The 23,345-nt window shown below is 42.5% G+C and overlaps 1 long non-coding RNA gene and 1 pseudogene across 1 annotated transcript; one reads left to right on the top strand and one right to left on the bottom strand.

Annotated features, from left to right (window-relative positions):
* Window positions 1–280: 280 nt before the first annotated feature.
* Window positions 281–2,762, bottom strand: LOC113180348 (protein O-linked-mannose beta-1,2-N-acetylglucosaminyltransferase 1-like; annotated as a pseudogene).
* Window positions 2,763–17,029: 14,267 nt separating this feature from the next.
* On the top strand, window positions 17,030–22,786 carry LOC113180258 (uncharacterized). Its single transcript, XR_003300454.1, has 3 exons — window positions 17,030–17,159; window positions 20,099–20,199; window positions 22,678–22,786. It is a non-coding gene; the product is annotated as an uncharacterized LOC113180258 (long non-coding RNA).
* The last annotated feature ends 559 nt before the right edge of the window (window positions 22,787–23,345 follow it).

The following is a 23,345-nucleotide window of genomic DNA, read 5'->3' as shown; positions in this document are numbered from 1 at the left end:
CTGGGCCATGATGCCACTAATGAAATGTTGCTTTCAGATCTCAGTGTCCTGACTCTGATTTCCCTCTGCTGCCACTCTGGATCCTCAACCATCCCCTTCTTGCTCCATAATTTTGAGCAGAACCCAGAGTATTTTTAATTCTTTCTAGATATTGGTATGTTTGAGAATTGTCAAAAGTATTGAGATCCCCAGAATAATATGTATACAGTCATAATGAGACATTCCCCCAATCCTGCATATAATTTTTTGAGGTTTTTCTCTTTTTTAATCAATGACCACCTTATCCAGCTTGATAAATCTGGACAAAGAGGAGGTTGAGAGGGGACCTGGTCCATGTCGAAGAGTCTCTGAGTGAGTTTTTGTCAGCACATGAGCTCCCCATGTGGGCCTGTTCATGGGCTGGCCACAGCAATTTCCCGAGTAAGAGCCAGTCCCACCCTTGGGGCAGTATCCCTGGCCAAAAAGGAACCAAAGCCCCACAGGTCTGGCCCATTCCCCAGGCCCTTAGGACACTCAGTAAATAGGTTAGATTCTGAGCCAGGCCTGGGAGGAGGGATGTACAAAAGTCAAGATCAGTTTCCCAGGTATCCTAAAGATTCCCAGGTGCTCTCCTGCCCTTCTCCAATAAGGAAGTAAATAAATAGACCTTAATTTTAGGAATAGGGGTATTGAGACAGGGGAACCTTCCCCTTGGAGTTAGTAATTAAATCTCATGTTAAGAACAAATAAGCCCCAGCACCTACAAAGTCCTACAGGATGGAGCAAAGGGCTAGCCTGCCTAGAGGTACACAGTACCCACCCCTGCAGGGTCCTAGAGGAGTCTCCTGTCTGTTCAGTGGCTCCAGGGCTTCCTCCTCCTTTGGGGGTGGCTCCATGAAAATTGAGGTGACTGATGGTGGCTTCTTCACTGAGTAAAGGGAGGCTGGTACCCACCCCCACTAGGAAGTGGTTCTTCCTCTGAAATAATTGCCATAGGCCTGGTGGTTGCTACATACATCCAGGTCCCAAATATGCAGGCACTCGGCAAGCTGAGTCCAGGTGATGTAGTCATCTTTTACTCCATTTGGATAAAGGCCACATAGGTGTGGCCCTCTGCATCCAGCATCAAGGAGTCTTCACAAGGATTTTTGCTGTGGTCCAGAACTCCAGCCTCGTTGAGTAGCCTGTAAATTTCCACTTTCTAAGCTTCTTTCTTCAGACTGTCCATATTCCAAATCTAGATATCTAGAACCATGTTGAACATGTGTTTCTTGAAGTAGGCCTCGTGGAAGTAGCCATTCATGTTGAGGCCCATGATGCCAAAGTAGTAGGATCAGGAAATGAGAATGATGCATTCTTGGCCCTAGTACTATTCTGGCATCCTCAACCACATGTCCCAGGCCCAGAGCTTTTCCAGAGTGGGCCACTTGGGCTCAAGCTCCTCCTTATACCAACATTTCCTGAGCACCCAGCCCAGCCCAGGCATGGTTTCCACATGGTACAATAGTGCTGGGTCCTCAGCTGTATGCTCCTAACCCTGGTCATTCTAGCTCGGGCTGTCATCTTCCTCCAGCAGGTGGATGGATTGACTTAGGAAACTGAAAAAACACCCACAGCCATGTCCAAGTCCTCTTCCAGAACCACAGCAAACTTGGCCTCTGGAAATAGGTTGAAAGTGGCAGTGAGCTTGGCCTTGGAGTGCTGAGACACACAGGCATTCTTGATGCTGATGGGGTGTGCTGGATGCCTCTCAGGCCAAACAACAACACCACATCCATCGGTTCCTCATACTAGCCACCATCAAAAACTGTTACTGTCTCTGGACAAATCCCCTGGGCTGAGAGCAGAAAGCGAAGCATCCTGTACAGATTACGTGGGCCGGTTTCCTATAATGACAGCTACAGGTATATTGAAGACCTTATTGTCAGGGAGCGGATCAGGGCTGACCTCAGTGGGTCCGTGCACACATTCCCATATCCTTCAACCTTGCTGCAGAAGCACCTGCAGCACCAGTTCAGCTCTGTGTCTTCTCAGTGTCACTCTGTCCCTTCAGCCGAGCTCAGTGGTACCTCTGTCTTCAGCAGGACTGGTTTTGCCCAGGAGGAAAGGGCAGGCAACTTAGAATGTTGCTCCCTAAGGACAGGACCTCCTTTTTGTCCCACAAAGGCCCAGGTATCTTCCCCCATCCCGGGGCAGGGCTGGCCTGGCTGCCCAGGCTCCTCAGCAGAGCCCTGTCTGTGTCTTTCAGGGGCAGGAGCCCTCATCCTTGATGGCACAGATGAGCACTCTGCCAGGTTTCACCATGTTGAAGAACAGCACCGTGGCCTGATCCTCATGAGGTGAATACATGTCAAACACACGTTTTGCCGTCACATGACTCATGGCCTGGTTGAGGATGATGACATGGATGCCCAGCTGTACTCCTGGGCCTCAAGCTCCAGGGCTGCGGTACCATCACTGCCACATACACTTTGCTGTGGCTTGAGCACATCTCCACATTCAGGACCAGCTGGGGACTGCTGTCTCTGCACCCTGGGGGCTCAGGCGGCATGGGGCCTCATCATAGTCTTGCTCTGGCTCCAGGTCTTCACGAGCTTCGCTGATTGCTTGCCAGGATCAACTTGATGCTGTCAATGACAGGAACCAGCAGAAAAGCATGGCCTCTGTCCAACTGAATCTCTGCAGGGCTTACTGGTTTGTCAGTTTATACAGGTAAGATGCCAGCTCTGTTTCTTCCTAGCCCCCGTCAGCTTGATGAGGGGGCTGGGCTTCCAGTCATCCATATCAGTTTAGGGAGTCACTGTCCTGGACAGTCCCCTCCTGCATATAATGTTAAGAAGGCTCACAGAATACCCTATCCAAATCTCAGATTCTGTGGGCCACAATTCTGGAGGCTTAAGGCTGAGAAGCCCTGTTTTCAGGCAGGTCTTCTGATGCTAATGCCCTTTCCCTCCACTCATTCCCACCTTCTCCCACTGGCCAGGTTTCAGCACAGGATTGCTTGCCAGCTAAACTGGCATTATAGTAGCTGTTTCCTGGGTCTAGAGGAAACAGCCAAATTCCCTTATGCCAATCCTGTCTTAGTTTTGATTTTTTTTTCCCACCTGAAGGTTTTCATAATCCCTGACTAAATCATAAACAACTGCATCCACCATCTGCTTCTTTAATCTCTTGAACCAAACCTCAATTTCTTTGGGGCCCTTCAACTCAAATGCAGCAAATTCCAGAATTATATACTTCATTCTTCCACTCATTTGAGCTCTAACATCTACTATACCTCTATTAAGTGCCAGCCACCGTTTGGGTATTGAATAAAACAGATCTCATCTTTGTTCTCTTCCCAAACCATAATTCTAACTATTGCAGCTTTTAAAGCAATGATAATTATTATTGTAATAACTAAGTAAATTAGAGGCACTTTTCTAAATATTTAATATGCATCGTGTCATTACTTTTCAGAAAACTCAGTAAGGTAGGTATTGCTATTATCCTCATATTAAAAATGAGAAAATCAAAAAGTTCAAGGAATGTGTCCAAGTTAGAGGGGGGGAAAGACAGGATGTAACACCAGGCAGTTTGACTAAAATACCTTTAAATCCAACATCTCTGGCTATGTTTACAAAGCAAAATTAGACCCTTTAGCACCACCAGGTGAGCAGATGTCTCAAAAAAAAAAAATTGGTCTAATAATGTGCATATATTTAAGTAGCCTGAGGGGTTGTCTGTGGTTGCCAAGAGGTTCAAAGTCAGCATGAATATAATCAGGAGCACTGACAACTTTGTTAACCAGGGACTGAATTGAGGATTCTGGCAAAAGAATATGATGACATGAATGGGAATGCGAAGCTGCGGGTTCCTGGATGAGGCCTGTGTGGACAGAAGAGATGCTTGTCCTCTTGAGGTGACAAGAGAAGAAAGTATAAAGAAGAAACTAAAAGAGCTGACTAGTCTAAAGAAAATATTCAAAATAGCTGTTTCCTATGCCCATGAATTCCAAAGACCTCAATTCAGGCTCCTGAAACTCAAATGAAATTTAGAACTGGGAATAATCAAGATGGGTAATGCATGGAATTGCCCTTGCCATGTATTACAGGGTCTGAAGTTTATACAATTTGGGTGACCCTTCTCTAAAAAAAGGACCAATACTATATTCAACCCAAGGTGGAAGAAGGGCCCCTGAAGCATAAGCTACATGACATTAGCTTTCCTGCAAAACTGGCTTTGCCCAAGTGGATATCAGACGCAGAGAGGAAGTTGCTAAGAAACACATACTTTGCTGGCATCAGGGCTGCAGAGACAGTGATATGACTGAAAGCCCAATCTGGAGAATTCTGTGATCCAGAGAACAATTATTTGAAGGGATTTTGATAAGAAGATGCATGACATGGAGGTGGCTTGAAGGGAGATTTTGGTAACCCACACCACTGAAAGAGACATTCAACATAAATTTGAATAAGATATCAATTTTTGTTTATCAACTTGTCAATTTTTGAAATATTGTTATATTTGTTATACTGTTAAGACAGCTTCCAGTTAGCATGTACAGTACCTGTGTCCAGTTGAAAAAAAAAAAAAAAAAAAAAGACACCTATATGGGAAGACCAGGTGGAAAGACAAAGTCCCCTCCCCTTGACATCTGGAGCCCTGGCCTTACTCCCCTGTAGCTGAGTGGTATGACATAACAATCTGGTGAAGCTGTGCAGAAAAGCTGAAAGCATCCCTTTCCCCCTATGTTATGTGGCACTTGCAGGGAGCAAGGCTGAACAAGGGAAATGCAGAGTGAATTTCAGCCCCAACTCATCCTCTCAGGTAGGATTAAACACTTTGTGCAGTGTTTAATCCGCTCAACCAAACAAGGCAGCCCTGTTTCTAGAGGTGGAGTGATTTTAACTGCATGCCTAAAGGGACTGAAAATATGCAATTTTCTGACCCAGAAAGTCCACTTCTTGGAATCTACCCTAAGAAAATTATTTGTGAAAAGGGCAAAGAGTTATGTAGAACAAAACTTGTAGAATAGCATATGTATAATGAAAAACTGAAAACAACCTGTGTGTCCAATAATAGGAAATTGCTTAACACTTAGTCTTATAATAAATTACTGACCATCCATTAGATGGATTTTAAATGGCAGGAAGAAAGGTTTATGATGTGATTGTAGAAAGGAAATTATGCAGATTGTTGAAAAAAAAACATCAGAAAACACCAAAATATTGAAAGCAATCATCTAGAGGTAATGGAATTACAGGTAATTCTAATTTTTATGTTTTTCCATATTTAAAAAAAACACTTTTCTTTGTACATATCATGGTGTTACTATGATTACAAATACACATTTTTTAAATGGCATCCAGACTTGAAGGACAGAGACAAAGTGGCATCAGGGAGCGAAAATAGCCTTGACCTCTTGGGCGGTTTATTCTCTCTATTCTCACCTTATTGATTTCCACTTCTGGAGATTTGCACGTCCCCAGTTGCTTGGGTTGCTGTGCTTCACTGCTCTCTGTCCCACAGTGATGGATGGCCATTGAAGGAACGTGATGTTTGCCTCTGTCACTACCTTTCAAAGTATCTCCGTGTACTTGAGCACTAAGACGAAACAGCTTTGGGTCACTAAAGACACTTAGCCAGAAACTGCCATCAAAGGTGAAGATAATGTGAGCCAGGCTGGAGGAGCTAATTGACTTTGCTACTTACTTCCAGATTTATGGGACACCACTGCTGAGTAATTAAATTTACTGAGCTATTTCCACAAGATATTAACTTTAAGTAATCCTCACTAAACATAAATTAAGAGCTGAGTTTGGGTTTTGTTTTGCTGTTTTTCATTTTGGAATCACTAATTAAAGATTATTCAATTATGATAATGTGTTTCTTTTAGGAATGGTTTTTGTAGCTGAAGCCTGATGAACACTATGCAGCCTGGATGATAATAATGATTTGGAAAGGAAAAAAAAAATCTCCTGTGAAGTTTCAAATGAAGGAGATGTGCTTTCTTACTTTTTCTATGGCTAGTTGTGCTGAGGGCCATTACCAAGTAGGTATGACGCATCGTAATCCTTGCCAGTGTACCCCATGTTAAATGGACTTGCCTTGGAAATTTGCTGCGACCTTGCTTGTGTGTTTGAGAAAGGTGACCCTGCTCAATCACCACGGTGGATCCAGGATTAGGGTGTATTCCTGCAGGAAGTATCTCCGTCCTTGGGTTTAGGGCGTGACAATAGGAGTTTTAGGGAAGTTGAGGTTGAAGATTATTGATGCTGGGATTAGGGTGTTCCTGCTGCTTGTTCCCGTTGAGTTCTCGTGAGATTAAAATGGGATTTGGAAAAAGCCTCGTGGAGTAGGATTTGGGATCGGATATATTGGGAATTGCCCCTGAACGCGTGTGGAAGCTGGTGTGAGATCGGGAATAAAGAATTGCTGTTTGAACCTACAAAGCTGTGGTGGCTCCTGATTCTGGTGCCCCCCAAGACATCGGCATAGTTGTTCTTCAAACATCATTCCAGAACCATCTTTAATCCAAGGCAGATTTCCTCCCTGGGTTAGAGATGGACATAGATTCAGGCAGTATATGTTTAGTGACTTGGAACTTAGGCACAACCAGGACCCTGAACTGCTTTAGTACATTGTGGGGAGAATCAGAAAAGGCTTCGAGTTTTAGCTTGTAGTCAAATGGTGGCATAAAATGATAAGAGAGAGACACTCAGGATGCAAGGCCCCAAATTTTCAGGGGATGAATGGAGGGACCCCACTGAGTCAGAGTGGTGGGACTATACAACCTGGCCTTCCCTCTTCTCTCTAAAACCACTCTAGCCTCAGGCTTTTCCTCAAAAAGTTTACTGAGTGCTAGATGCTGATGCACATAACATCCCTGGTGAGCATGTAATCAGCACTCCTTCTGGCAAGTACTTAGCAGCCACTGGAGCAGAAGGCAAATCCAGATACAAAGCGACACAGGCAAATTACAGCTCCTGGCTCTGCAGGAACCTTACTCTCTCTGTGGGATCAGGGAGGCTGCATTAGAAATAGCAGAGAAAATGCAGGCTTCTAAATAAGGCCCACTTGGGTTGTGAGTCTTCCTAACTTGGGCAACTTTGCTGAGCCTCAGTTTCTTCATCTATAAAACCAGGATGTATCCTATAACTCTTGGAGGATACTGTGATGTCAGCAAGATGTACCATATGGAAATGCCTAGCAGAGTTACAGACACATGGGATGTGCTCCTTCCATAGCTGTAGCTTCTCCTCTCATTCCATCCTTGATAACAATTATTCTCAACTATGGCTTTACTTTAGAATCAACTAGGAAAAGTATAGATGCTTGAGTTATCTATTTCTGTATAACAAATCACCCCAGAGTTTAGTGGCTTTAGAAACTGCATTGACTGTTTCATGGTTTCTGTGGACTGGGAATCTGGTAGTAGTCTAGCCATGTAGTTCTGACTCAGAGATTCTCACGATGCTGCCACCAATGTCGGCTGGGGCTGCAGGCACCAAAGGCTTACCTGGGCTGGAAGGACAACTCCCAAACTCACTCACATGATTGATGGCCAGAATTCCTTGACCTGTGGGCCTCTCTTCCAGGCTGCTCATGACATGGACATTTGGTTTTCCCCAAAGCAGTGCTATTCTGCCTCTTATGACCTGGTCTCCAAGTCACATGTCTTCACCTCTGCCTTGTTCTATTTATTAGAAACAAGTCACTAAGTTCCACCCACACCCAATGAAAAAAAAAATTCTTAAACATGTGTGAATACCAAGGGCAAGGAGTATTGGAGACTACATTGGAGGCTGTTCTCCCAAGACCCCAATTCAATTTAACTGGTTTGAGACCCAAGCATTTTTAAAAAAATAATTTTTATTTTATTTATTTATACTAATAGAGCATAACTTTTCATTTCTCTGGTTGTACATGATGCAGTGTTATACCATTCATGCATTCATACCCCTACATGGGGAAATAATGTCCACATCATTCTACCATCTCGCCCCCTACACTATCCCTCCTCTCTCCTCCCCGCTTCCCCTCTGCTCAACCCAAAGTTCTTTCCTTCTTCCCTTGCCCCCTGCTCATTATGGATCAGCACCCACTTATCAGAGAAAATATTTGGGCTTTGGTTTTTTAGGATTGACTTACTTCGATAAGCATTTTTTTCCCCATTAACTTCCCTAGGTAACCCCCAAACCATACTTTACAATTTCTCCTGATACCTTCTCTTCAGCCCAACTTTGCCAATTTAATCCCTTCCCCTGGCATGTCCTTAATTGTCTTATCATCTCCTATCACTGAATTCTCTCCAGTCCAAGCAGTCAGGCCGAAGAAGAGGGCAGAGGGTCCCAGGGAAGTAATGCCCTTCAAAATGCAGAAATCTCAGCAGTGGTGGGGTTGCAGGTCGGATAAGCAAACAGCATCTGAAATTAAGTTCTACTAGAAGTCTCTCCAGGGAGCTACCAGAGCAAGTTCATAGGCAAGGGCCAGGCAAAATCAGGGACTAGGCACAGTCAAAAACAGAAAACCTGAAGGGGCCAGGTATGAGCTGCCAGCACGACAGAGAACAGGCACATGTTACCAACGGCAAGGACAGTCCCCAAGCTGGAGCTGTCTGCTGGCTCAACTCCAACAGCCTTACTATTACTCTCTTACCCCCATGAGAGCCAATCCCCAAACGCCTCCCTAAAACACCAGCCAAAAGCAGCCTGAAGTGTGAAGGCAGAGGAGAATAGACAGTCCCAGCTTCCTGGCAGAGGCGGTTCTCCTAACACAAGCTGCCCTCAACCCCTTTTCCAGTAAGCAGGCTTTCCTGACTCATTATAATGTTGGCATTGCCATCCATGAGATGAAAGTTGCCTACAACAAAAATAAACATAAAATGGTTATGATATACACATCACTGGGGAACGAGGTGTCCATCATCACAGATGGCTTATTCATCTCTGTGTAATGAAATCAAAATTATAATTGTATGCATTGCCAGCCTGTTCTCTCTCCCTAATCACTAAAGAGGGATATGACTTTTTCTGTCTGATCAGTTTCTGGCTGCTCTTGCCCTCAGGTCTTTTGGACTTTGTAGCATGACCTAGAGAAGGGGAGAGGACAGGAGGACAAGAGGGATCAGAACAAGGTCTGTGAGCTGGGTGGAGTTCTAAGAGCGGTGGGGGGGTTATTTACAACATATGAGAAAAAATGGATAGAAGAGAAAAGGGCTGAAAAGGAGAACTGTTTCTGAGTCTCTTTGAAGATGCCCAACAATAGTAATTAGAAGGGAAACCCAGTTATTTGGAAATTTCTTTTTAGTTGATGGACTCTTTTTAAAAAAATCACCATTCTGTTTTGAAATTATATCATGGGGTTTCCCACTTTAATGAGGTTTATAGTATCCACAGTGCCTAGAATAGCAGAACATAGTAATTGTTGTAAAACAATTGTTAAACAAATATTACATGCCCATAAAGTTCCAGAGATGCCTGTTGTAAAAACTGAAATATAATGCCAATGAGAATTGCAAGGATAGCATAGCATCACGGTGTAAGATAAAGTGCTCTCTGACTAACCTTGCCTAGAGCAAGAGTTTGGTATTTGCTCTCTTTCTGAATTCCTTATGTCCATGAAGTCTGCCCTGTCCTTCCACCTCAGTCACCAAAGCCGGACCTCTAGCATCAGCTTCAACTACTCCTTCCTCAGAGTACCTCTGGGTCCCCTGCCCCAGCAGAGATCTAACAAATCGCCAGGTCCTGTTGACTTTATGACCATTGGTATCTAGGCTCTTCCTTTGTCTCCACATGCCACCATCTTAGCATAAGCCTTTATCATCTCTCCTAGATTCACCCTTACTAACTAGTTTCCCTGCTTCTAGTTTTATTAATCACTCATTACCCATCACCTACAGGACAGACAGATACAAGGCTAAATTCCAGTACTAATAGTGACCCCAATTAAATAAAAGGGGTCACTAAAAATTATAGATATTGAGGTTGTAACCTGTTACTCCCACTTTAAGGCTGGTAAAAGTGGCCTGCTGGATGGTTAAAACAAAAAATTGGGGTAACAAACTCAAAGAAGTAAAAGGACCAAGGGAAAAGCAGCCAACATTTTGGCCCTTGTTTTCTTAGGTCAGCTAGGACCCAGAAAATGATGGGCCCTGCAACTCTGGTAAGTCACCCAATCTGCCTATCAGGGAGATTGAAAGGACCCTAGAGAACAGGAAGCCAACCAGTGCACATTCTGCAGATAGGAGAGTCATTGGAGAGGGAAATGTCTCTAATGCTTCCAAGAGAAGCCATGTATGGCCAACAAGACCCTGACCCATTCTGGCAGATGGCACCACTGGTAGAGGAAAGATAAAGGAGCCAAGGGGCTTCACACATGTTCCCAAGAGTGATCTCTGAGGAATCTTACTGACTCTTAATAGTAGATAGGCCAGTTTTGACCAGCTTGGTTTTAAACACCAGGCAGGAGAGTGTAGCCTAAGCACAGTCCTACTTGGACATTTAAAAGAAAAAAAAACAATTTTTTTAATGTAACTTAAGATATACCCTTGTGTCAGCCCTACCCAAAGTAAGTAAAGCTGGAGGCTACAAAGGAAGGGTTCTTGTGTGGGAGTACCTATTAATAATAATAACTCTAGAGTTGCAAGTTTGTCCTGAGTTAATTTGAGCCTTATCTTATAGACCTAAAAATCTTCCTAACCTCCTACATTGGTAAACTTGATCTATTTTTCACTTATATGATTATGAGTTATTGTCTTTATGGTTTTCAGAGACTGACTGAAACACTAATTCCTTTTGTGCTTATAAAAATGTAATGCTTTGTTGTCTTATTTATTGTTGTCTTAGCATGATCCCTGCCCTATGTGTGCCTTGTTTAGTCACCTGCCATCTGCTACTGTGGACCTCTATACTGCTCTGGTGCTGAATACACTCAACTGCCCACACCCTACCTGATAAAGAACAAGGACTTTAGTTTGGAAGACTTTAAAGTCTTCCAACTTTACCCTCTTTCAGCAAGAAGCTTGAAACTACATTTGCAGAGTCCATGTGAAGTTCAAGGACTGGGCCACACACCAGAACGTCATTCAAGAGATTTATTGTCGGTAGCAGGAGGCATACCGACAAAGCTGTCCCTCCAAGGAGAGCAGCAGCCTGACTGCACTCACAGAGCAGCTTCATAGCCTGCAAGAGGAATCTCATAAACTGCTTAGGAGTTTAAGCTGGGGTGGGGTTGATCCTTTTAGCAGGCACATGTTCTTATGAAAAGTTAAGTGGCATAGCCTCAGAATTGAAACTTTGGAACATCTAGATAAAATGGCTCCCAACCTAAAATGGCAAATCTGTTGCCAATAATGTTGTTGTCCATTTTTTCGTAGAAATGGAATGTAGAAGTTGACAGAGGAGAATGTAAAGGTGGTCCACGTTATGCTTTGAATGTAACCCTTGCTTATTTTCTCTCTCCCTAAATCTCTCTCCCCTCCCTAATCTCCTGAGAAATAGGATTACCTTTTTTCCCCCTTCCTAAGCAGATTTATCTGTCCTTGAGTACACACCCACCACAGAAGTGAAGTAATTCAGACTTTTGGGATGGTACCAGAAGATCTCAGAAATGACTATCTCCCAAATTAACAAGTGAATTACAACTCCAACAGAGAACATGTGAAATATAGCCCTTGAATCACTTCTATAAAAGCCCCCTGCTCCTGCTGATGGGCAGAATCACAGCCTCTGGGTGTTTCACAGCCTCTGGGTGTTTCTCCTTTGATAGCAAAGCAATAGAACTTATTTTTCCTTTTTCTCAAAAAAAAAAAAATTACCCATCACTCAGTTTCCAGATCTAAGCCTTTGTTTGAAATTCTTCACTGGATCCCCACAGCTTACAAGATAAAGTTGCAAAGCCAGTTCTTTCTGCTCTCTAACCACTAACTCATATGAGGTGCCCACCTGAATTGCCAGGAGAGCTCTCCATAGGGTTTATACCTCTGCCTTTACTCAGGCTCTTCCCTCCCTCTGGATGGCCATTCCATGACCACCTCCTGCACCCAAGTCACATGTGGAGGGCACCTGCTCTGTCTTCACAAGGTCAATTCAAAGCCCACTTGTCCTAGATACAATTACCCCTCTTGATTTTCTCCAAAGAGAATTCTATCCCAGTATTTATAACCTGGTTGCATCTATTACTTTCAATGTCTGCCTCATGCAAGATTAAAAGCTCCTTAAGGGAAGGACCTTGTCCTGATCATAAAATCACAGTTTCTGTATTACAAATGTTGTTCATGACCATTTGTTGAACACCTAATATGCAACAGAGCCAGTGCACTTTCCAGTACACCATGCTGACTTATTCCTTTGTGCCAATTTTAGTCCACAAATGTTATAAGGTCCTTGCTTAGCATCTTAAGTGACAGTTGCCATTTTAAGAAAAATTTTGCTTTCCCACATTTCTGAGAAAGGCTCACCACTCCCTCATACAAACTCCACCCTTCGCCATCCAGCATTAGGACCCACCCAGCTCTAATCTCTGAGCCTTCCCCATAAAAGTCCCAAACCCCAAGCCTGTTTTGTCTCTCTCCATCTATGGAGAGATGTACCTTTATTTGTCAGCTCTGACAAATAAACTCTTGTGTGTATCTCTGCCTGGTCTTTGTCTTTCATTTCTCACTCGCCCATCTCCTGTTTCCTCACTTTCTTCTCAAATGTGTGTCTATTTGCTTAAAAAAGTAGAGGGAATTGGAGTTTGATCTTGCTCTTCCTCTTCTCTGGCAGACCTAAGGCCTCTGAGCTTGTATTTTAGTTTTGACCCAAAAAGTGGGTTTTAGGAAGAAATGACGCAAATCTTAATGATTGTTGAATCTGATGTGATGGGTCTGTGAAGTTTCATTTTACTATTTCCTCTCTACTGTATTTGAAATTTATATAAATAAATGAAAATGCTTTTATGCAGCATTACTTTATCATTCCTGCTTACTGTGGACTTGCCAGTGACTATACGGTGGTTCCCTAGCTCCTCTTCCAAGCCCTGTCTTTTCCTAATAAGCAACTAGACCACCCTCGGTGAGGTGGCTCTGTGAGCACCAGATCAACTGCGACACATTGTGCAGTTTACCTGGTAAAATTGCTCTTCAGTGTGTGCATTTGCTCTTGGCTTGGTCTGCTTTGCCTGGATGATGTATGCAGCAGTGATTCAGGCCTAGCAGTCACCTGGAGAGGCAATCCTTCTTCAGAGGACAGCCCAGGGCATGTGAGATGTGGCTGGTGACAAGCATGATGACAGCAAGATTTATCTGCCAGACGGGGACACGGTTAGTGATGTTTTTCAACTCTAAAGACAGAACCCAGACTCAATGGCAAAGCTCAAAATCTGTTCCTGGAGCAAATGGGATTTTTTTTTCTCTCCCTGTAAACTTCAGACAGACCTCTGGGTCCAGAAGAGTTGCAGCTTGAAGCCCAGCAAGGCATTTGCCACTCCTTGGGGGAAGAGCCAATAATGATGTGAAATGTGCAATTAAATGTGATAAAATATCAAACTCTGCAAAATTCTTGAGGGAGAAAAGTTGGGTTTACACTATTTTATTATGTTTCAGATGGGAAGTTGAGGCCAGAATGAAAAGAAAAGTAAGTTTTAGAGTCAGATGTAGGTTTTGATGCCAAATAAGCCATGGATAATTTGTAACTTTGGACAATATTTCATCAGCTTGAGTTCCTACTGTCTCAGGTAAAAGAGTGAAAACCTTATAGAATTAAAATATATATATATACAAGGATTGAATTAATAGACATAAAGTGCCTGGAACTTGGTAAGTTCTCAATAAATGATAGATGTGTGTGTTTTTCCAAATTTTTAAGAGTGCACCATGTCTGAAAAGCACCCAAAACTTTATAGATAAGGGAGAAAAAATACTGAAAAGGCCAGGGAAATCATAAATTACATGAAAATAGGTGAAGAAATGATCAGAGAAATTAATGGGCCATCAACAGGACTACAGGAAAAAAATAGCTGAGTTTTTTCTTGTGTAGATTTCAGTTTCTCAGGAATTGCTCCTGGTTTTACAAGATTCTAGATCAATCAAGCCAAGTCAGTCTTCTAAATATTCAAAAATCTCATTTAATTAGTTCAAACGCTTTTAGCAATGACATGTGCAACCCCCATGGCACTGGGGCAGAGTTTGCCCTCAACACCCACTGCCCATAAAAAAAAAGCTGAGCAGACAATGGCTTCAGGGCTGCTCAAACAAACCCTTTTCCTAAATTATGCCTCTTCTACTTCCGCCATCTCTGTAAAATCATTACAGTTCATTAATTTTGTGGGATTTCAGGACCCTGGGACTGTAATTCTCTGTTAGTGCTCTCCCATATGCTGTGGCAGAAAGACAAGTGTAAACCGTTCTCAGCCACACACCAGCGCCAGCCCAGAGACTTTGGGCCCAAACCAAGAGCTGCAGCTTCAACTTGGATGTTTAACATCTGCCTGATTTATGGCTTCCTTGCTTCATGAAGAGAGCTGGTAAAAGCTGTAGGGGAGCATTTTGATGTCGCTTGTGTTCATTTTCAGCAATAAATTGTGATGGTATTGCAAGAGCACATGTATCAGACAGTCAGAATCTATTATAGTGCAAGGCCAACAGCATCCTGGGAAAATCACTACAGACACAGGATACAAAATGCTACCTTCAAGTATCATTTAGGGCATATTTTTAAATAGATAGAAAATTAGGACTATAAGCATTAAGATTCCCACAGCCATACTAATTGGGCCACATGATTATCTAACCATCGGGTTGTAAATGGCATTGAGCAGGCTGACGGGTGTCACAATTAGACCCCAAAGTCAATCAGCCATCTGCAGTGTGCAATTGTCAACCCTGATGGTCTGAATATACTTCATGTTTGTACAATGACATTTTATATGGCTTATACATTATTTCCTCACTTGTTCAATAAGCTGACATGACTTATACCACTCTCCTATTCTGTTTTCCCTAGTTCTTCTTTAGTTCACTAAAAGAGTCTTCACTTGTTATCCCAAAGCCTAATATACTTCTTACTGGCATTAGCCACTCTTCCAACCAATCTTGCTGACAACTGATGGTCGATAAATTTTTCCAAAGCACCATTCTATCTATCCCAACCACTGCTCAAAAGCCATTAATTGACTTCTACGTCTATTAAAATATAACCACAAAACACCTCATGGATAATCTGCTGTGTGGGCCTGGCCTTTTGGAAAACTTTCCCAGGCTCCCCAATTGTATTTGATTTCTGCTTGAGTGTCTTCCTAGCTTGGTATTAAACTCTCTGACATCAGCAGATAATATGTGCCCATTAAGAATTTGCTGAATGACTCAATGATTGGACTTGCTCATTGGTACTGGGTGATGATATAAATTAGTAAAAATTCTTCTGGAATGTAATTTGTCAGTATAAACATTCATTTAAATATTTATAACCTTTGACCTTAAAATATTATTTTTGATAATCTGTTCTGAGGCAATCTTTTAGTGGAGAAATGATGTTTATGAGGTATTGCTTATAATAATAAAATGTCAGATGGGTTTAAAGTAATAATAAGAGTATGGTTAAGTAAATTAAGGTAAATCCACTCAAATGAATTCTAAAGTCAATAAAAATTATTATAAAGATGGCTAATGACAAACTTCCCTTTTATTTGGATTTCTGTTAATGTTATTGTAAGACTATCTTCCTAACAAATGGGCATTTCAATGTCTCTACATCCTGCAGAATAAAACCCAGACCAGCCTAGCATTACACCAGTCTCCTTGAAACTTGTATTTCCAAGATCATTATTTTTTTTTCTTTTTTTGCCTATGTACATATAAAAAAGCACAGAAATTGAAACTGGGTAGATCCCATGAATTTCCCATGAAGTGAAGCCCTCTGTGACACATTCAAAATAACCCCCAATCTCTACCTGTCTTCTTCCACTACCATCTTGACTTATAATTATGCCTTTTGTTATTTTATCATTTTTTGTCATACACAGATTATCACAAAATATCAGAGTTACAATTTGTTTGGAACTAACTTAACTAAAAGGGAGCACTTTTCTTTGTTTCCAATGCTTGTGATTAAACCTAGGGACTTGCACCTGGGAGCTCTACCACTGAACCACAATTTCCAGCCCCAGAATCTTGTGCAATGCTGTCAGGTATATACGTAGGACATAGCCCCGGGATGCCGGATTTCTGAGCTATAGAACTGTGAGCTGATGTATGGGTGTTGTTTTAAGGTCCTAAATTTGTGGTGATTTAGTAATTACTTCAGCAACATAACATACTTCTGTAAGGGGCCTTTGACTTACTGGGAGAAGGCATCCAGCACAAGGATTAGCAAGGTCCTGAGCTGGGACTATGCATGACTTGGCATGCTCAAAGAACAGAAAAATCAACCAGTGGGGTTGGAATGGAGTGACTGAGTGTTAGGAGATGAGGCCAAAGATATAATTAGGGATTGGATCCTATGGATCCTTCAGAATTTCACAGGAAGCTCTTGGAGAGTTTTGAGCAGGAGACTGGTATAATAAGATTTACATTTTAAAAGGATAACTCTTGCTAGCAAGTAGTAATTCCCTGTGGGGCGTTGAATGTAGATGCATGAACAGTTTGGATCAACTGTACTAGCCAAGAAGAGAAATTTTTGTGATTGGCACCTATTGGTGAAGGGAGGTGAAAAGTGAAATACTGGTGAAAGGAGGTGAAAAGTGAAATACTAAATATATTTTGAAGATTCAATGACAGGATTTGCTTATGGGCCGGAAGTAGAGAGTAAGAGAAAGTCAGAAGTAGAGATGTTGAGTAGGTAGCTGGATGCGCAAGTCTGGAGTTTTTAGAAACTGACAGCATGCGCAGGCTATTTAAAGTATGAGACCAGAGAAGTTTCCTGGGGAGTGAATATAATTAGCAAAGAGGACTGTGATCTGAGGCAAGCAATATTTAGAGATCTACAAGAGGTGGAGTTAGGCAATGAGGCCTGAGAAAAACCTGTCCCACAGGCCAAAGGAAAAAAAGGTTGCAAGGGCAGGGAGTGAACAGGGTTGGGAGGCCCAGGGAGAAGAGGGCTAAAACTTAACATGGAGTTTGCAGCAGGAACTCTCTGGTGATCTAAAAGAGACTGGAGTGGGAGGATAAAAGCCTGTTTGGATGATCTCAAGAGGAAATGAAAGAACAGTGAGCTAAGTCAGTGAGTATAGACAGCTTTTTTTGTGAGTAATTTCCCCCCACCCCCAGAGAAATGATGTTGTAGCAGGATGGAAAAGCAGCATCAAGAGAGAGTAATTTTGTTTTAGCCAGAGTTATATCTGATGTTGAGAGTATGACCCAGCAGAGTGTGAGATTGCTGCTGGAGTGAAATACCAGAATAGGTTCAGAGGCCTGGGATCCAGGTCATGGGAGAGGAGGCAGGTGGATACACATAGAGGCCTGCAGGTGGGAGGAGGCATCAGGAGAGTGTGGCTATGTCCTGTGGCTATGTTTGTCTGTAACACAAATGCAGCACTGGATCATTTATAGAAAGAGATACCTTCATTGCCTCAGTGAAGTAGATCTTAAATATCTAACATGCAAAGAAAATAATACTTCAAAGAGATGAAGTATCTTGCCTTTGGTCAGCCATTGGGAAGGTCAGAGTTGGAGGTCAGGTCTCTAAGACCAACTGCAGACAGAGAATGTGGGAGGGTAGCTGCTTCGAACATCTGAAGTCAGTCGTGTGAGGTGGACAGAGCTGAGGAAACTCAGGAAGAAATAGATCTTGTTGCTCTGTGAACAGCAGAGGTAAAAGACACCTAGGCTAGAGGCTCATAGGAAAAAAAATAGATACAGCAAGGAAGAAAAAGCAAGAACATTCTAAAAGGGATAAGATTTTATACCTGATTTTAAACACTTGTGTAAGGCTTGTGCCCAGAAAGGTCAAACATTGTGACAAGCCTCTTGGTGCTCATATCCCAAATGTCACACATCTGAGCCATCTCCCAATGATTCCAAGACCTGCAGCTATGCAGACATTGAGTACCATTGTTATTTTATAGTGGGGCATACACAGAGGCCCACAGAGCACTCTGTCAGCTGTGGAGTCCCTGGCTTCTGCCTTGTCCCTTTCAGGTTCCTCCCTACCTACTTATAGCCACAATCGTATTGTGTCCGTTCCCCAAGTACAGCTGCCCTGCCCATGTTCAGCAGAAGACGCCCTGTCCCTACCAAGAGCTGATTTCCCTGCCTCTCCTGGGGTGGCAAGTTGGAGTAGGTTCTAGTGCAGCCACAGAGAATGTCTTAACCCCCAGCTGAGGGGCCTTTTGTTCCCTGAGCGTAAGCGGTCCTGTGATGCTCAGAGCCTCCGTGTTCATGAACCTTCTGTGAACCTCTGGCCTCACCCCTAGCTGGACTTCCACCAAGACACTTATTATATACCTACTGACTAGCAGTTCCATTCAGAAGGGGCTGGGATATCAGGCAAAGAGAATAGGAGTAGGAAAGAGAAGAGCCATCTTCCAGTTCCAGCTCTGCTCTGTGACCCTGAGTTAAGCCCCTCCACCTCTTTGAACTCCTTTTTTCACATTTATGAGAAGAGAACTCCACCACTCTGCACAGGGCTACCGGAGGTCAGGTGAGATAATGTGCACAGAAATAAACTTAAAGCCCTGAACAAGGAGAGGTATTTATGCTCTTTCTTTCTTCTACCCCTGGCCCCAGGCCACTAAAGGCACTCTTTAGAAAACCTTGGGATTGATGAACCAACACCTTCCAACCAGAGGGGACAAGTCTACAATTTCAAGGTTACTGACACAGACAAAAGAGAACAGCAGAGGACTCTTCACACTAGACAACAGACAGGAGGGCACAAGAAAACATGTCCAAATCCAGGGTTACTTGGTTCCTTCTGCAAGAGGACCCGTTAGCATTAAATGGCAACAAGAGACATTAAGGAGACATTTGCAGGTTTTTACTTTTCTTGCAACTTGATATGTTAGAAGTAACGCCTCATCTGGGGTCTCCCTAAAGTTAATGAGACTGAGCGGACAGTTCATTGACTTGCTTTGCAGAATTTATTTTATGAGTGCCTCTAATCTACATGGCTTCTCTGCTTGGGGACTCAACTAAGGGAAATTCCAAAAAATCCCACCAGCTTATTCATACTTACCATGTTGCTTCATATACAACATACACTCAATCAACGTAATTATTATTCAATTCTGAGAAAGAAAACACTGTCTTAGAGACAAATTTAACCCATAAGAGTGTGCACATGGGCTCACACACACTCACGTTTGTGAATGTATGTCCAAGGGCTCAAGTTATAAATTTCCCACACATGCAGGGTTTTCTGTTCAACTTCCTATTATCCAGATTCATTTTGCTAGGGAAGCCTCTCCCCAGCTGAAAAAATCAAGGATTTTCCAGCTGTCCCAGGAGAGGACCACTGCTATTTTCTAAGACAATGCCCCCCAGCAAGGGACAGAGTTCAGTGGGCATGGCTATGGGCCACACTAATGGGAAGAGACCCTGGCACTGAATTTCCAGCTCAGTAAAGATTCTGATGTCCCAAATGTGGCATAGGAAATATGGAGGAAAGGCCTGAAGGGACCAGAGAGGCCTCAGAGTTAACTGCACACATGAACAGATGACCAGTTGTGGGTGCAATCCCTTGTATTTGACCTCATGTGGGACATAGAGCCTCTGGAACAACTGAGGTTAGGTTTCCTCCCAGCTCCATGAAATGAGGACTCAGAGTTAGATTAGGTACAGTTAGAGAGTATAAAGCACTATTTTATTTATACACCCCGAGTGTAGAGATAAGTTCATATGTATTCCAATGGAAAAATGATTTAGTACCTAAATGAACACAGCTGGTTTGTTAAATGAAGCACTTTTAAAACTTAGTGTCCATGGGGAAAAGCTGAGGTGGTTGGAGTGGGATGGGTTGAGGGAGAGGTGGCGGGGATCCTTGGACATGAAGATACTAGGAAATTGAGTTTCTGACATAAATCCAAGTACACAGCACCTTCTCCTCTACCAACTCTTCTGGGCTACTTGCCAGGTACTCTTAGGTTTTAGGGGACAATGCTGATTATCTTTGCTTCACATCATTTTTTTCCATTGCCTGAGTTACTTTTTAATGTCCCCCAGGAAAGAAGAGTGAAAAGAGTGTGTCTAACCAGAAAGCAGCATAAGGGTTTTGGGATGCTTAGCCAGGCTCTTTGACCTGCAAAGAACAGAGTCCCATTCAGGTGAGTTCACCCTGTGGGAACTTGTCATGAGGACAATCAGGGAAGCAGTGGATAGCGTGGTGTCTCACTCAGTGGTGTGCCAGGTCTTCAGGGAATATAGGAGCCTAGATCAGACATTCTCTCAGGTGTAGAATTTCAGCAACCTCTACCCTGCACTTCACTGTTAACATTGATTCAATTCCTCTCTGTCTCCACTTCTTGTCTCTACTAATCATGGCTGCCTCTACTCTGGTGACTTCATGCTCATGATTATTACATACCTCTGGACTCTTCCTCATCATGTCTGTGTTCTACCTTCTCTCCATGTCCTATCCCATTTCTGTTCCTCCTACAAACTAATCAACCTTTTCCCTGTAATTCTGGTTTGAATTTCTGAGGGAGCGTTGTGATGCCCCTATTTGGCGGAGCTCGCATGACATGTGACATCATGGGCTGCCACCACTGTCCAAACTATGGACTTGATAATCTACACATCAGACGCCTTCTGTGGGTCTAACTGGTTTAAGCCATGGCAGGTTTCATGGCCATTACTTGATTCATTAGAAGCCAGCCCTTAGTATGCGGCTATAGTCAGGGCAGATTTTCAAAGCTTAGCCTATCTGTCTGGATCAATTAGGAAATCAGATCAGTTGTCAATTACCTGAACCACTTTTGCATATCTCTTGGGTTGTACTAAATCATTTTCTAAAAACAATCCATTATTTAACAGATGCTCCTTCTGTTTTAAGAAAGGAGAGATGCTTGACCCAGTTTCTACTTTAAAGTGGAAGTTATCATGGAGCAGCAAAGTGGACTTAGATGCCTGACAAGAGTTTACAGGGCCTTCTAGTTAAGACATCAGGTTTAGCAGGTTTCTCTATGTCAGCAGAAGAGTGCCCCAATTCTCCCTGAATAGATAAGTAGCTCTTTTCTTCATAACAAGAAACATTCTAGGGCAGTTAAGAAGAAAATCTACCCAAGAATGGCTGTCCTTGTCACTCATTTAGTTTCACTATCCTGTAGGTCAGCATCCAGGGCACTGACCTGGGTCTGAAGCTGTCACATGCCTATATAAGACATGTCCCCAGTAAACATCATCTTGCATCCAAATCTCAGGTGATAATTTGGCAGAGGGTTGTCTTGCTCACCAGAAGCCTGGACAAGGCTCCTGTGGCCTCTCTTGGCCTCTGGAGAACTGTTTCCTCCAGCTCTCTCTCCCCAGCAAGTGCCACTTGAGTTGGGCCCAAGGAGGCTGCAGCAATCAAACAGGCCAGCAGAATGAGTACACTTGTGCTCGGTGGTGTATCTGGAAATTGGCTTTCTTTGGCTTTTAATGGGACATTTCTCCAGCAGTTTTATGATTACCAAAGACAATCAGGGCAGTTGGAAATCTGGGATATTTGTACCCTTCACTCTGTTTGGGCCTCGAGCACTGAAAACATTAAGTCAGTTCCCTAGAGGGCCTGTCCCCTGTAGAGAAAATGTTTAATAATTGAAAGGCACTGTATGTCTGTACTCATTAATTTAAAAATATTCCCTAGTCAATATTCTTCGCAATGAACATGATTATTTACTGCTTAGTGATGAGCTGAACAAATGACAGCAGTCTTTTTTCTACCACTTGCATTTTCTATCAGGAATAAATAGTAGCACTCAACTATTCACAATACCTATCAGCTGCCAGTGTAATTTTAAATAATACACACAAACTGCTATTTTCAGTTTCATCAACATTTAGTAGTAATTTTTGGCTGTCACTGTGTTAGTTAGCTTTTCATTGCAGTGACCAAAATACCTGAGAAGAACAACTTAGAAATAGTTTATTTTGGGTTCACGGTTTCAGAGGTTCCATGTATGGTTGGCTGACTCCATTGTTTGGGGCCTAAGTGAGGCAGACCATCATGGAGGAAGGATATGGTAGAGGAAAGCTGGAAGCAGAGAGAGAGTGGGAGGAACCAGTGACAAGATGTAACACCCAAGATCATCCCTCTGTAAGCAAGTGGGGCACAGCCTCCAGCCATGCCTTATCTGTCAACAGTTATCACACAGACTATATTCAGATATCAATGGATTAATCCAACAAATGGATTAATCCACTGATAAGGTAAGAGTCCTAATCATTGCCTAAAAGCCCCACCTATGTATCTTTGGGTTCATGACTTCAAAAATAATTGGGGGATTTCAAAACATGAGCCTCTTGGTAGATATTCAAGATCCAAACCATAACAACCACCTACAAGTTGAGAATCTTACAGTAAGTCCTTAACTTATTGTCCTTACTTCTTTTCTTATCCACATTCTGTTGTTTATTTTCCTTTATATGGTTGGTGATAATAACATTTAAATGCTATTCTACAAATTTTAAGACTTTCACACTTTGTTTACAGGTTGAATCTAAACACTAATAAGCCAATAAATATTTTACATTTTAACTACTATGTAAATACTGTTCATCACAGAGTCAGAAGGAATCACATAATTACTTTTCCTTTTCTACAGGTAAAATATCATCACCTTTGGGACATTTGGAGAACATTGTTAGTATCAAGTTCAAGCAGATTCTCTGCCCTCATACTCAAGCCATATCTTGGTCATGTTACAATACAGTGAACCTTCTGTGTGACCCATGGCTTTGTTCTATTTGGTTTTTCCAGAGATTTCTAATTGCCTTTTATTTTTCTTATTGAAACATTAATAAAGAGCTTAAGTGTCTTCGATTATTTCCAGTCTCTCAATGATAACATTGCATGGAATCTCCATTATTACACAGAGACAATTTGAAAAACTCTCCCATTCTTAGACCAATTGTTTTTTAGAGACCTGAAGGGCCACTGTCTGTCTGAACATTTCTTCACCACATTATTGTGTTAGAAGCACTCTCTCCTTCATCATGGCCTTCTTTCTCCCTGTTTTCCTAGAACCACTTCCTTATTTTATCAGGAAAATATTTCAAGTCCCTGTATGTCTATAAACTATATTTTGTCCTTCTACTTGATGGACAGTTTGGCAGAGTACAGAATTCTTGGTCAAATGAAAGCTAGTTCAAAATAATTTTCCTTAGAACTTTACAGCATTGCTCCATCACTCCTAGCATTCAGAGATGCCCATGCCAGCTGATTTTTTTTTTTTGTTGTTATAATGCAGGCTAGTTTGTTTCTCTCTGAAAA

This window comes from Urocitellus parryii, chromosome 6 (assembly GCF_045843805.1).
Source record: "Urocitellus parryii isolate mUroPar1 chromosome 6, mUroPar1.hap1, whole genome shotgun sequence".
Lineage (NCBI taxonomy): Eukaryota > Metazoa > Chordata > Mammalia > Rodentia > Sciuridae > Urocitellus > Urocitellus parryii.
Note: the sequence above shows the minus strand (reverse complement) of the source record. Positions and strands in the feature narration are given on the sequence as shown.